Source organism: Mus caroli, chromosome 5, assembly GCF_900094665.2.
Source record: "Mus caroli chromosome 5, CAROLI_EIJ_v1.1, whole genome shotgun sequence".
Taxonomy (NCBI): domain Eukaryota; kingdom Metazoa; phylum Chordata; class Mammalia; order Rodentia; family Muridae; genus Mus; species Mus caroli.
The window spans coordinates 2254078-2268420 of record NC_034574.1 but is presented as its reverse complement, the minus strand read 5'-3'; the positions used below and the strand labels follow the sequence as shown (position 1 = coordinate 2268420).

General features: G+C 40.7%; 1 protein-coding gene across 2 annotated transcripts in view; it reads left to right on the top strand.

Annotated features, from left to right (window-relative positions):
* The window catches only part of Cdk14 (cyclin dependent kinase 14), a 574714-nt gene that overhangs the window by 19994 nt on the left and 540377 nt on the right, over nucleotides 1-14343 (top strand). The window contains exon 1 of one of the 2 annotated variants that reach the window (XM_029477257.1): nucleotides 846-920. The exons of the other annotated variant lie outside the window; for it this stretch is intronic. The gene's annotated coding sequence lies outside the window, so the exon portion shown is untranslated. Of the gene's footprint in view, nucleotides 1-845; nucleotides 921-14343 lie in introns of those variants that run through there. 2 annotated transcript variants of the gene reach the window in all.

The window sequence follows — 14343 nt, the reverse complement described above, 5'->3', positions numbered from 1 at the left end:
GGTAGTTGTGGGCACTGAAGAAAGGAAACAATGCTATTTTTTTTTTTTTTTTTTTTTTTTTTTTTTTTTTTTTTTTACTTCTATGTCTTTCTCCTCTTCTCTCTGGCCCCAGTTTCTTTGGATGGTCTCTTTTGTTTTGAATTCTGCCTGGCTTTGGTGAAACACACAGCTCTGTCTCCTCTGTAATAGGTGGGAGAGCTGGTAGCTGGTGACCTTCCTCTGTCCTGAGCTTTGTCACTTAGCCTGTCACAGGCCAGGCACTGGGATGGTAATGGGATAGTGGCATTTTTAGTGCCATCCTCCCATGGGTGCTGATGTAGATTTTTGTTTGTTTGTTTGTTTGTTGTTTGTTTGTTTTGGGGGGAGCGGTGCATAATGGGTTCTGGCTGGGGATGAAGGGAAATGTTTCTGTCTGGAGATGTCTCTGTCGGGAGATGGAGATGTTCTGTGCTACCAGCTTCTGATACCAGGGTTGGACCGTGTGCTGCCCCCCCTCTCCCAGGCTCCAGTGTGCATATCAGTTCTGTTACTTTGTCTTTTGCTTGTGACAGAACTTTAGTTGTATAGAGAAGATGTGTAGGGAGGGTACCCACATGAGGAATGATTTCAGATTCTTCTTCGGAACATCTGGGCTCAGACATAGGAGAATCTATTCCGTATTCATGGATTTATTCCCTCTCTTTTTAATGAGAAGGAGTAAGGAAGTGAAAAAAAAAATCTCAAGAGAGCAAAACCAGTTTTCCGGTCACCAGGCTCATTAGGTTAATATTTACTTTCAGAATGAATCTATCTGCCAGCCCTTCCTGCTGTTTGTTTGGCAAGAATTTAATATCCACTTGAAAGCTCAAATTACGTTCCACTTTCACTGGGGCACTTCACTCCCAAGCTGGTGGCCTGTGTGCCGGTCCTGACCCCCAGCTGTGAGTTCTTTTTCTTTCTCTTTTTTTCTTGAAGTGATTTGTATCTTGGGTTTTGGGGAAGAAATGAAACTGAGTCAGATTTTCCCCATTTCTCTGTGTCTGCTGTCTAGCCTCGGTCAAATGGTGAAATGAGAGAGGCCTTGTGCTTTTAAGCCCTTTTCTAACAAGCCTGCTGAGAGGCATGATGAGATTAGACATCTGGTTAATGTCCAGCCTTGAAGAGCTAACAATCACATCTGAAACTTGTGTATATCTTTGTTATTAATTCTTTGCATTATAAAAGCTCAGTGGATCATTCATGGAAAGGTGCGTACAGCTCAGATGACATGGGAACACTGGAAATTTAGGAAAAATGTTTTCTGTTTAGCAGCAACTCATTTTTTCCAGTATTTTATTAATTTGTATTTTCAGATTGATTTTTCTCTTTAAATGCTGTGTATGTGTGTCTGCATGTGTGTGCAGGGACTCTTGGAGGCCAGGAGAGGGCATCAGACTCTCCTGGGTTGTAAGCTGCCGAATGTGGATGTCGGGAGCCAAACTCAGGTCCTCAAAAAGAGCAGTACCTACTCTGTACTGCTCGCTGAGCCATCTCTCCAGCTTCCTATTTTCAGTATTCCAACAGAATATTGACTTTAGTTTGTAGGTTTTTTAATAGATAAAGCTATCTTGTCATAAACAATTGTTGCTCCACATCTTGTGATGACTCAGTCTGTCTTTGGTGCTATTTTGGAGACATGGTTTATTTAATACATAATTGTTAGTTAAGAGTTAAAATCAAATTTTATTAACTTTTTTTGCATTTTGGTATATTTCTCTTAACTCTATTGATTCCAGTATTCTTCAGAGGTTTTCTGGATACATAAGCCTCCTACCCACTAATTATTGTTTATGTTTTCTGTTTCTAGTGTCCCATGACATTGCTTTTTAAATGTTCGATGCTGTAATTTTTCTCAATGGAAGTTGTTAATTTTCCTTATGTCTCAGATGCATATCTTATAAAACATTATTAATGAACATAAAATATTGATTGTCTTACCCTCACCCGAATGTTAATGACGAAAAGTCTTAAGATACATTTCGTAGTACTGTGAATGATTTTTAAGGCATGTTATGTCAGAGAACTGCCAATTATGTCTCATTATTTTGAGGATCTTAAAAAATTTATGTGAAAGGAGAAAGCCCTCTATGCTCAGGTTCTTAGCTGGTACCCTTTGTTCGTTGATGCATGTACATCAGCAGGTGCATCCAGTTTTGAAGTCACAAGTATGGCCTGTAAGCCTTCCGTAATCCCGGCATGGTATTTATGTATAGCTGGAAGTGTGAGAAAATTTTATGAACTTTTATTAGGACATAAACTCTCATTTGGGGAATCTGCAAGGCAGCAAATTAACAGGAATTACAGATGTAGCAGTCAGTCTGGCGAGGCATTTTCCTTTGAGATTCATTTCTGATCTGTGTGTGGACTGGCACCCACATCTCAGCTTGTAACTCCGGTGGTGCTGTCCAGGTGGCTGGGAGCAAGGCTGAGCGCGGAGGGGAAAGCTAGAGCAGGAGATAGGGACGCACCTCTTACCTTCTTCCAGATTCTACAAGGCCTCTGGGCGCCTCCTTTTCCTTAGCTGTGCAATAAGGATACTGGTCTTTGCCAGGAGAAGTTGTGAAGAGCAGTAACTTAAAGCTTGGAAATTCTTTCAGAGGTCTTGGCATCGAGCGAGCCTTCACAGCCACTTCGTGGAGCTGCACCCTTCACGATTGTGGTGTGGCGTGCGTTTGATTTTATGAGCCCTTGCATTTGGGGCGCAGACTCCGGGCTGGCCATGCGGTGCCTGCCTAGCTTCCCCACAGGCTCCAGTGATCTCATCTTAAAGATGAGAAAATCCACACTGCACAATCCAGATTGAGGCTTCCTCCTGTTACTGCCTCAGCTTCTGACGTCACACAGCCTCGCGATGGTCAGGTTAACGGGGTCTAACTACAGGGAATGTGTACCAAGTGGCTTTTGATGGGTAAGAGTTATATCCAAACACATAACTTTGTGAGTCCTACTCACCGATATTTTATAAAGAAACGAGGCTTACATGTGCCATGAATGTGTCTGTGGTGTGCAGCTGGTGGCAGGAATTACACAGAGACAGTGTTGATCATTCTCAGTGGAGGGAGAGGAAGATAGTACCCATTTTTCCTGTTCCTTCTTCTGGTTTGGGGCCTCCCTGTGTCTTCCTGAATCTATTCGGTTCTCTGTTTTGTTTGTTGACATTTTCGCTGGAATGCATTCATTCTAGAGCAGCCTGGTTTCCCAGTTCCCTGACTCCTGCGTCCTGAAAATAACCAGGTTATTCCTGTCTTCCGACTCTGTTCAACCCAGTTCTTTGCACTTGCAAACAAAAACTGAAAGACTAGCCAGTCAACACTTTTGAGATCTTTTTGGGGTGTTTGTATTATTTGGATTTTTGTCTCCCCGCCCTAACCCCCCCCCCTTTTTTTCCCTGAACACCACAGGAAGGGAGTAAGCCTATGGCATGGGATAAGTCTTATCATAAAATGCTTTTCTTCCTGTCAACATTTGCATTAATTAAGTTTTACAGATATGGAAGAGACTGAGTCTTAGAAGAAAACAGTTTGCACAGAGCTAGTGACCATTTCTGAGCTAGGATGGTGTAGACCTCAGGTCCTTGAACTTTGTATTGGGGCTCTGTGTCAGGTTGTTTATTGAATATGGATCTTGTGGACAATTTGGTGATAGTAAATGTTTGGGGACATGCAATGACCAGAACTTAATTCTACATCAAATGTTTGATGAAGTCAATTTTTTTGGGGGGGGCATGCTTGTGATTGTTGTACTGTGTGTAACTTTACTACACCTTACTTAGTTTTGAACACATAACATATGTACCACATGCCACTGCATCATGCGGTGCTAATGTCATGGGTCAGAACCAAGGATATTATTGCATGCTTTGACTGGAATGTTTTTACTGCACATACATAGTTCTCTCTTCTCTTCTCTTCTCTTCTCTTCTCTTCTCTTCTCTTCTCTTCTCTTCTCTTCTCTTCTCTTCTCTTCTCTTCTTTTTCTTTCTGTCTTTCTGTCTTTTTTTTTCCGAGACAAGGTTTCTCTGTGTAGTCCTGGCTGTCCTGGAACTCACTATGTAGACCAGGCTGGCCTCGAACTCAGACATCCACCTGCCTCTGCCTCCCAAGTGCTGGGATTAAAGGCGTGCACCACCACTGACCGGCTCACACATAGTTTTCTCATCTCATAGAAACACAATGGTTTAGTTACAGAAAACAAGGCCTTACTATTTTCATGTCATCATTCCTCATTTAAGTATCAGGTTTGTATCACAATGGATTGTGTTGTGTTAGGATGTTTGATTTAAGAAACCTCTGATGTGATTTTCATGAGAAACCACTGGAGGGCTTTTGGCTTGGGCTTGAGATGGGTTTTCCAACACTGTTGAAATGGCTCTCCACAGAATTCTGCCAGTCTGCCCTTCCATGTGCATGTTCCATGGTGTTCTCAGTACCGACAGTTAAAAAATAGGAATATACATCGTTTTGAAAAATGTGGAAGATGATGTATGTCTTGTGGTGTTATGTATTTAGTCAAGTTTTATAAGTACACATATCTCTTTAGAATGCACATTTGCTTTTCTCCTTAATAAATGGTAAAATTCTACATACATATACACAAAAATTTGTTAAGATTATTATTATTCTTTACAAAATATTTATTTTATTTGATGTGTATATGCACATGCCTGTTTGTCTTAGGTCACATACCACATGTGTGCAGTGCCTGCAGAAGAGGGCACTGCCCATGTCCTCTGTAACATCTCTCAGGTGAGCTGTCTCTTTAATATCAAAAGTGTTTTCAGAGAAAACTCCTTATGCTTTATTAGCAGTACATGTTTGGCTTGTATAGATATTTTATCTATATACCCAGGGTCATGTTAAAGTTTGTTCCAGGAAAAGTGGTTATGAGTGGAAGAAGAGAGCCAGGATCTAGGCAAGCCTTAGTTGTTGGCTCCATAGCTCCTGGGAGGCTTTCTGGGCTGGCCTTATCTCCTCACTCTGAATGTTGATTGAGGTTACATTTTCTCTTGAATTGTAACTTTCAAGTTGCTAATTAGTGCCGAGAGTGTATTGGCTGTAGGACTAATTGAGAAACAAAGTACAAAACCAAAGTGCTGCATACAAATTGGTTTTCCGACTTACTTACTTACTATAAATTCTATGGCATTGGCTGTAAGCAGACTTTCTTATCTAATTAAAAAGTACAGGGCAGATATGTGTGCCTGGAATCTATGGCTTTTTTCTTCCCTATTTGTTTGGAAACAAATAGTAAAGAAGAAGACTGTGTACAGTGAGCTAGTTCTTTTTAAACCTTGTATGTGTGTGTGTGGTCGTGTGTGTGTGTGTGTGTGTGTGTGTGTGTGTGTGTGTGAGAGAGAGAGAGATTATTTTGAGTTTTCTTTACCAATCTTGAACCTTGTAGAAAATTTGATAATATAATCAGATGATCTTTTCCCAAAGTCCCCAGCTTATAACTGGATTACATAGTCATGCTCTCTAAACACATATTTTGGGAATAATTCTCTTGGATCAGTGTTTTCTACTTTTGGTCCCAAGACGTGTAAAATCTGAGTCCCAGAGATAATTTTCTGGCGTATTGGGTCTTTGTCTAGACTTGTCGCTTGTCTTAAGTTGGGGGTGGGGGTGGGGGTGGGGAGGGAGTGGGGGAGGATACCTAGGGACCTTATTAGTGACTTGGGAAGGGTATTACCCTCTTCCTACCACTGTTTTGGCTGCTTTGACTGAAACCCTTCCTGCCTTCCTGGAGTAGTTTATGCTGTTTAGTTATTTACAGTGTAAGGAAATTCCTTCTTTATCATTCCATCTTATCTTTGATCAAAGTTTCCACTCAGAGCCCTCCTTTAAACAGTGTTACCTGAGTCTGCATATTCTCCTTTCCTCACAAAAAGCTCTTTTTAATTTGTTTTAGTAGTAATTGTTATTTTGTAGTTCTAGGGATTGAATTACGGTTTGGGCATATCAAACAAGCTGTTAACCAGTGAACGATGACTGCCTTTGTTTCTTTTTGAAAACCTTTCTGAGTTTTTGACCTAACTGCTCTCTGGTATTTATCTTCTCTGTGGCGCAGTGTAAGGAGTGGTTATAATTTACATTCTTAATGTAACCATGTGCCATAAATGAGCTCAAATTGTGCTTCTGTGTCTTAATTTTTAGATTAATGTTTAAAAACATTAGCTGTCTAGTTTTTTTTTTTTCTTTTTAGAGTTGCAAGTTTTTTTTTCTAACAATTATTTGTGTAGGCTTGGGTTTTAAAGGGATTTCTGGTGTGGATGTGGAGTGGCTCTATCCCTACTAAAGTAAAGGCATATATAACTCGACTGCATAAATTCCAATAAGCAGAGCCCCACAGCTGTTTCTGTGGCCAAAGCTGGAGGTCTGTGATTATTTTTCTCCACATATGCATGGCTCTGGCAAGGTGGATGGCAGAGTGAGAGATTGGAATGGCAATTGTCTGAAATAAATAAAGCACATCTGAAGAAATGAATATTTGTAGTGTTCTGAACACGGAACATGGAATCTGTGGTAGAGTTATTATTATGATGATCCCCCCCCCCCCCCCCGTCAGCTTTGAAGAAGAAGACTCTATCCTTGTGACCGCCATTCTGGATAAGTCAGTTTGGGGCACTGTTTTCCATTTTACACTTGATCAGAGACTGGCAATTAGCACTTCACTCAGCCATCCCGGGAAGACTTGCTTAGGAGGGCCGCAGCCAGTGGTGGTAATGCCTCCTGGAGCCTTCAGTCCTTTTACTTAAATTAGTGCTTTTTATCTATCTCTTAGAGTCCTTTAAAAACAGCTCCCACACCATCAACTCCAGTAGAGGTTTTATCTGGGAAGTGGAGTTGCCTGGTGTTCAGGATTATAGTGGCAGACAGCTGTCTTATCATGGTCAAACTGTCCCTGTGTATTCACAACAGATTTTATAGGCCTTCAGGATTTACAAAGTAATTTCATGTTCTTTGTTTCCAATGACTTTTTGTAACAATTCTGTGACATGTTGGACTCATAGTGTCACCTGCATTTTCTAGAGGACACTGCACTCGGAAGGTGGTGAGCGCCGTGCATAGGCACCAGGTTTTTGTTCTCTTTGTGGGTATTTTAATGGTCAGAAATGGAAATGAGACTCTAGAAGGGGGTTAGTGCAGTGTGAACCATTTTATTAGCAAAATACAAATACTTTAAATTCATCTTTCTTTACTACTAGCCAATTGTAATATAGAACCCCTTAAATGCTCACTTAATTAAGAAACAACAGCATTTAAAGAGTAAGCCACCATGACTGCTGTGATACAGATGTTCTTGTATAAACTGGATAAGAAGAGTTAACCCAAAGCCGTTTTATAGCTATAGCTTGAGCAAATGGAGCTAGGATTCCTCTTTTCATTAATTAGTTAATTATCTGAATATGTTATGGGACTTCTAGGATTTAATTTGTTGTGCCTTAACATTTTAGCATAAGTAGAAACAGTAATATAATTGGTTACACACACACACACAAAACTTTTTTTCCCATAATGTATTTTTATTCACTTTACATCCCAGTTGCAGCCCCCCTCTCCCTCTCCTCTCTCCATTCTTGCAAATCCCTCCTCCCATTACTTCTTCTCCTGCTCAGAGAAGGGCAGTTCCCTTTGGGTCCTACCCCACCCTGGGGCATCTAGTCCCAGTTGGTTTAGGTACACCCTCTCCCCAACCAGGTATGCAGGAAGAAGATTCAATTAATTTTCTTAATAGAAAAACATTTTTTAGGGGGCAGGAGGAAGAATTTGATTTTAGGGATGGAAAGATGACTCATTGGTTAAGAGCACTTCCTATGCACACTGGTTTAGTTCCCAGCACCCATATGGTGGCTCAAAACTCCAGTTCCAGGGAATCCCAAGCCCTCTTCTGGCCTCTACAGGTATCAGGCATGCACGTGATGTATAGAAATAAATGCATGCAAAACACTCACACATGAAATTAGACTACATAAATCTTTTAAAGGATTTGGACTTGGATTTAAAATGTAGGTTCCCCCCAAATGAGTTTCCTTCAGAAATATTCAAGGTATGTTTTTGTTAATTTAAAAATGAGATTTTCTTCATCCAAATTATACTGAAGAATGAGAAAAGATATTCTTCTCAGAGGGAGTGAAAACATGGATCTCTGAAATGTTATATTAATCAGGGTTCTCTAGAGTCACAGAACTTATGGGTAGTCTCTATATAGGAAGGGAATTTGCTGAATGATGTACAGTCTGTAGTCCAACTCCCAACAATGGCCATCAGCAGCTGTGAATGGAAGTCCAAGGATCTAGCAGTTGATCAGACTCACAAGACAACCAGGCAAAGAAGAGAGCAAATCTTCCTTCTTCCAACATCCTTACGTAGGTCTCCAGCAGAAGGTGTGGCCCAGATTAAAGGTGTGTGCCACCATGCCTGGATCTGGGACTTGCTTTGTCCCAGATGACCTTGAATCACAGATCTCCTTGCCTTAGTCTTCTGGGATTCATAGCCACTGTGCCTCAAGATCTCCATGCCAAGATCCAGGTCAGAAACTTGTATCTCCCCGCCTCCTGATTAGGATCACAGATGAGCCTTCCAATTCTAGATTGTAGTTCATTCCAGATATAGTCAAGTTGACAACCAGGAATAGCCACTACAATCTACCCCTTGTCAACTTGACACAAATAATATCTCATGTTCACATGAAACAATAACAAGGTCATGAATATGTCTGATGTGATATAACTATTTCTTGTACAACCACAAACACATTTGTAAATTTACAATGGGGCAATGTCCTTTGGGAACATTCTTTTAATATCTCAACTTAAATATCAATTGATGTTAAAGAAATTGAAAGAAAGACAAATATGTTCTTAATAAAATAAAACAGAAGTATTCATATTACTTTATAATCCTTAGCTGGTATTTACAACTACCTTCCTCTACTACCCTGTATTTCCTTCACCCTCTGCAAGCACCTCAGCAGGTCTTGGCTCTTTTCCTGGAGGGTTGACCCATACTTTCATTCCTGATGGGTCTGTGTCCTTTGTCATCCAGCTTGGATTAGGCTGTTGTAGTTTCCCATTGACTTTAATCAGAGGACATGGTAGTACTAAGAGACTCCTAAGGGATCTCCTGCACTCCAGACAAATCCTGCTTAGCTCCATTGTGGAGAGGCAGTCCAATTTCCCCATGGTAATCTGGATCTATCACCCCTCCTAATCCACTCTTAGCCTGTTGGTTCAAGGGCATTAGAAGCCCAGAATGACCAGGGGGAAGTCTGAGCTTCCAGTTCAATGGAATATTTGTTGTGGCTCCTGGTAGGAGCACTCCCTGCTCTGGAACCAAAACTTCTAGGCCAGCAGAACCTAGAATTGTGGGGACAGGAAGCAAAATTTTCCAAGAGGGTCACTAGGAGTGTTACTGAGTGGAACTATTTCCTTTTCCACCCCTTGATTCCTGGACCCATGGATCCTCGCTATGGGAGAAACTGTACCATATATTGGACATTGAATCTGACACTGATTCAAAGCATATACTGCCTTCTGAAGAACTCTGCCCCAGCCCTCCATGCTGCTGCCACCTAATTGGCACTGTAACTGTGTCTTCAAAAGGCCATTCCCTCTTTCTATCAGACCAGCTGCTTCAAGGTGATGGGGAACATGGTAAGACCAGTGAATTCCATGANCGTGGGCCCACTGTTGTACTTCTCTGGCTGTGAAATGAGTTCCTTGGTCAGAAGCAATACTGTGTGGAATACCATGATGATAGATAAGGCATTCTATGAGTCTATAGATGACAGTTTTGGCAGAAGCATTACGTGAAGGAAAGGCAGATCTATAGCCAGAATAATTATCTATTCCATTAAGAACAAAACACTGTCCTTTTCACAGAGGAAGTGTCCAATGTAGTCAGCCTGCCACTAGGTTGCTGGCTGGTCACATCGAGGAATGGTGCCATATCTGGGGCTCAGTGTTGGTTTCTGCTGTTGGCAGAAGTGGCATTCAGCTTTAGCCAGGTCAGCCTTGGTGAGTAGAGGTCCGTGTTGCTGAGCCCAAGCATAACCTCCATCTCGACCACCATGGCCACTTTGTTCATGTGCCCATTGAGCAATGACAGGAATGGCTGGGGAGAGAGGCTGACTGTCCACAGAACGNGTCATCTTATCCACTTGATTATTGAACCCCTCCTCAGCTGAAGTCACCTTTTGGTGAGCAATTACATGGGATACATATATCTTCACATCCTTTGCCCACTTGGAGAGATCCATCCACATACTTCTTCCCCAGATGTCTTTCTCACCAATTTTCCAATCGTGATCTTTCCAAGTCCCTGACCATCCAGCCAATCCATTNGCTACAGCCCATGAGTCAGTGAANANTNGTACATCTGGCCATTTCTTCTTNCAAACAAACTGTAATACCATGTGTANTGCCCGAAGTTCTGCCCACTGTGAAGATTTCCCTTCACCTGTGTCTTTCAGGGTTGTCCCAGAAAGGGGTTGTAATGCTGCAGCTGTCCACTTCTGGGTGGCGCCTGCATAATGTGCAGGGCCATCAGTAAACCAGGTCCTAGTCTTCTTCTCTTCGGTCAGCCGATCATAGGGAACACCCCATGAGGCTATAGGCGCATGCTTGGCAGCAGATGGCATTGTAACAGGAATAGAAACCATAGGCATTTGAGCAATTTCTTCATGTAACTTGCTTGTGCCTTCAGGACCTGCTTGTGCCTGATCACGTATATACCACTTCCATTTGATAATAGACTGCTGTTGTGCATATCCTACTTTATGACTTGGAAGGTCTGATAACACCCAGCTCATGATGGGTAGTTCAGGTCACATAGTAACTTGGTGTACTACTGTCAAACGTTCAGTTTCCACTAAGGCCCAGTAGCAGGCCAAGAGCTGTTTTTCAAAGGGAGAATAGTTGTCTGCAGATGATGGTAGAGTTTTGCTCCAAAATCCCAAAGGTCTCTTCTGTGATTTGCCTACAGGGGCCTGCCAGGGGCTCCAAACAGCATCTCTATCTGCCACCAACACCTCAAGTACCATCAGGTCTGCTGGATCATATGGTCCAAGTGGTAGAGCAGCCTGCACAGCAGCCTGGACCTGTTGAAGAGCCTTCTCCTGTTCCAGGCCTCACATAAAACTTGGTAAATAGGCCCGAGTAACACACCCAAGTGAGGGATGTGCTGTCTCCAGAATCCAAACAGATCCACTAAACCAAACTGTGCTTCTTTCTTGGTGGTGGGAGGGGCCAGATGCAATAACTTATCTTTTACCTTATAAGGAATATCTCTGCATGCCCCACACCACTGGACTCCTAAGAATTTCACCGAAGTAGATGGTCCTTGAATTTTGGTTGGATTTATTTCTCATCCTCTGATATGCATGTGTTACCAATGAGTCCAAAGTCATTGCTACTTCCTGCTCGTTTGGTCCAATTAGCATAATGTCATCAATATAGTGTGCACCCATGTGATATTTTGTGGAAGAGACAAATGATCAAGATCCCTTCTAACTAAATTATGACACAGGGCAGGAGATTTAATATATCCTTTAGGCAAAACTGTAAAGGTATTTGTATTAGTCAGAGTTTCTATTCCATCATGATCAAGATGCAAGTTGGAGAGGAAAGGGTTTATTCAGCTTACACTTCCATACTGCTGTTTTTTTTTACCAAAGGAGGTCAGGACTGGAACTCAAGTAGGGCAGGAAGCAGGAGCTGATGCAGAGGCCATGGAGGGATGTTTCTTAATGGCTTGCTTAGCTTGCTTTATTATAGAACTCAAGACTTCCAGCCCAGGGATGCACCACCCACAAGGAGCCCTCCCCACTTGATCACTAATTGAGAAAATGCCCCACAGCTGGATCTCATGGAGTCGTTTTTTCTGGACCGAAGCTCCTTTCTCTGTGATAACTCCAGCTTGTGTCAAGTTGACACAAAACTAGCCAGTACAAATGTGAAGACTGCATTTAAGTGAGATAAAGGTTTGTGTGAGCAAGTAGCTACGACAATATAGTGACAGAAATGAGATAATATCATCCTTATTTTATCAATTAGAAGTACACTAAGTGAAATGGTCACTAAATACCATAGGCAATTAAAAATGTCTAATTATGAGAGGATTTAAGAAGCAAGAAGTGTTAGAACCATGTAGCTGCTTTAGGGACGTGATTTCAGGGTGGTCAGAGATAAGTTTCCAGGATTTTGGAAGTCCCCATGGGTATGTTGTCCAATGACGTCAACACATGTAAGACATTTAAAATTAAACATTTATCTCCTTGAGTTTTGAGGTCCAGCAGAGGTTAGAGGACCCTTAAGATAGATCTTTTTCTATAGTCAGACTGGAATCTTGGATATGATATCCTTTTCTATATTTTTTAGTTGGTCAAATCTGGATTTCTTTATTCCTTGAGAAAGCCCCTATAATTAATTCTAAATTTTTTTATAATATTTAAGTTTTTGTTTGTCTAAGCCACTTTTTATGAATACCATAAAAGGACAGATTAATACGTAAAATCTTATTATTGTAAACAGAGATTTTTTACATTTATGTCAGAATATTTACATTTGCTACTGAATTTTGAAAGTAAAAATTTTACAACACTTATATTAAGATCAACTAAGTTCTAACTATATTTGTTTTCCTTAACTTTTGTTTTTATAATCTTTCTACAGTTCAATGTACTTCAACCGTATAACATTATTCTCGTCCATTTTTATTTTGTAGTACTCATCTTACCACACGATATTGTTACAAAACCATTTTTCTTTCCTTTAACCTTTTATTTTAAACTCAATATATACCTCATAGGGGAGCAATGGGAGGAGTAAGAGAGATGCAGGAGGGAAGAAAACAAAGGGGGAAACTAAGATACAGATCTTATCCCTATTACTTTTATCTCTCTTTTGTGAGATTTTTATCATCATCATTATTATTACTGTTATTACTTTAATAAATTTAGAAAATAGTTTTTAGTAATTTAAAGTACTCAAGAGGCTGTATATAATGCACAGAAAACAGATATGCTATTTAAAATAGTTATGTTTAAATTTAATAGTTATAAATGTAGGTAAAGCTAATAGGTTCATGTTCTTTAAGTAGAATTTAAATTATCTCTTACAGCCATCACTTTGAAATTATTTTTGTTAACCTAGGATAGCTAAATCAATCCTGAATATTGAAAGAACGGTGGAGGTATCACCAACTCCCAACCTGAAATCATACTACAGAGCTATTTATAGCTAGTAATAAAAACTGCATGGTATTGGCACAAAACCAGGTATGTTGACCAATGAAATTGATTTGAAGACCCAGACATAAAGCCATATATGTATGGACACCTGATTTTTGATAATGACACACTTGATAAAAGGCAGCATCTTTAACAAATTGTGGTGGTCAACCTGGCTAACTGCACATAGAAGAATCCAAATAGATCTATATTTACCACCCTGCACAAAACTTAACTTCTAATGGATTGAAGACCTCAGCATGAGGACATATACACTGAATCTGACAGAAGAAAAAGTGGAAACAACCTTAAAATCCTTGACACAGAAAACGACTTTCTGAACAGAGCCCCCATAGCACAGGCACTATGATCAGCAGTTAATAAATGGGACCTCACAAAACTGAAAAGTAACAAAGGATTCTGTGTAACAAAGGATTTCAAAATTTAGACAGAGTGGCAGCCTGCAGAATGGGAAAAGATTTTTACCAACTCCATATATAGTAGAGGGCTTATATCTAGAATGTATAAAAGACTAAAACAAAAACAAAAAAAGTGGACATCAAGAAAACAAATAACCCGATTAAAAATGAGGTGCAGATATAAATTGTATTTCTTGAGAACTGAGGGAACTCTCAATAGAGGAAACTCAAATGGCTGAGAAGCACTTAGAAATGTTCAACATTCTTTTTTTTTTCTTTTTTTTTCTCTGAGACAGGGTGTCTCTGTATACCCCTGGCTGTCCTGGAACTCACTCTATAGAACAAGCTGACATTTAATTCAGAAATACTCCTGCCTCTGCCTCCTAAGTGCTGGGATTAAAGGCGTGTGCCACCACTCAGCATTCTTAATCGTCAGGGAAATGCAAATCAAAATAACTCTGAGATTCTGTTTTACCATTGTCAAAATGCCCAAGATCAATAAAAGAAATGGCGTGTTACCCTGGCGAGGCTCGCCTATGGAGGTGAGAAAGCCAGTGTTTGTGACTCTGTCTCTGTGTGTGTTCCTTGTGCTCATCTATGGAGGTGAGAAAGCCAGTGTTTGTGACTCTGTCTCTGTGTGTGTTCCTTGTGCTCGTCTATGGAGGTGAGAAAGCCAGTG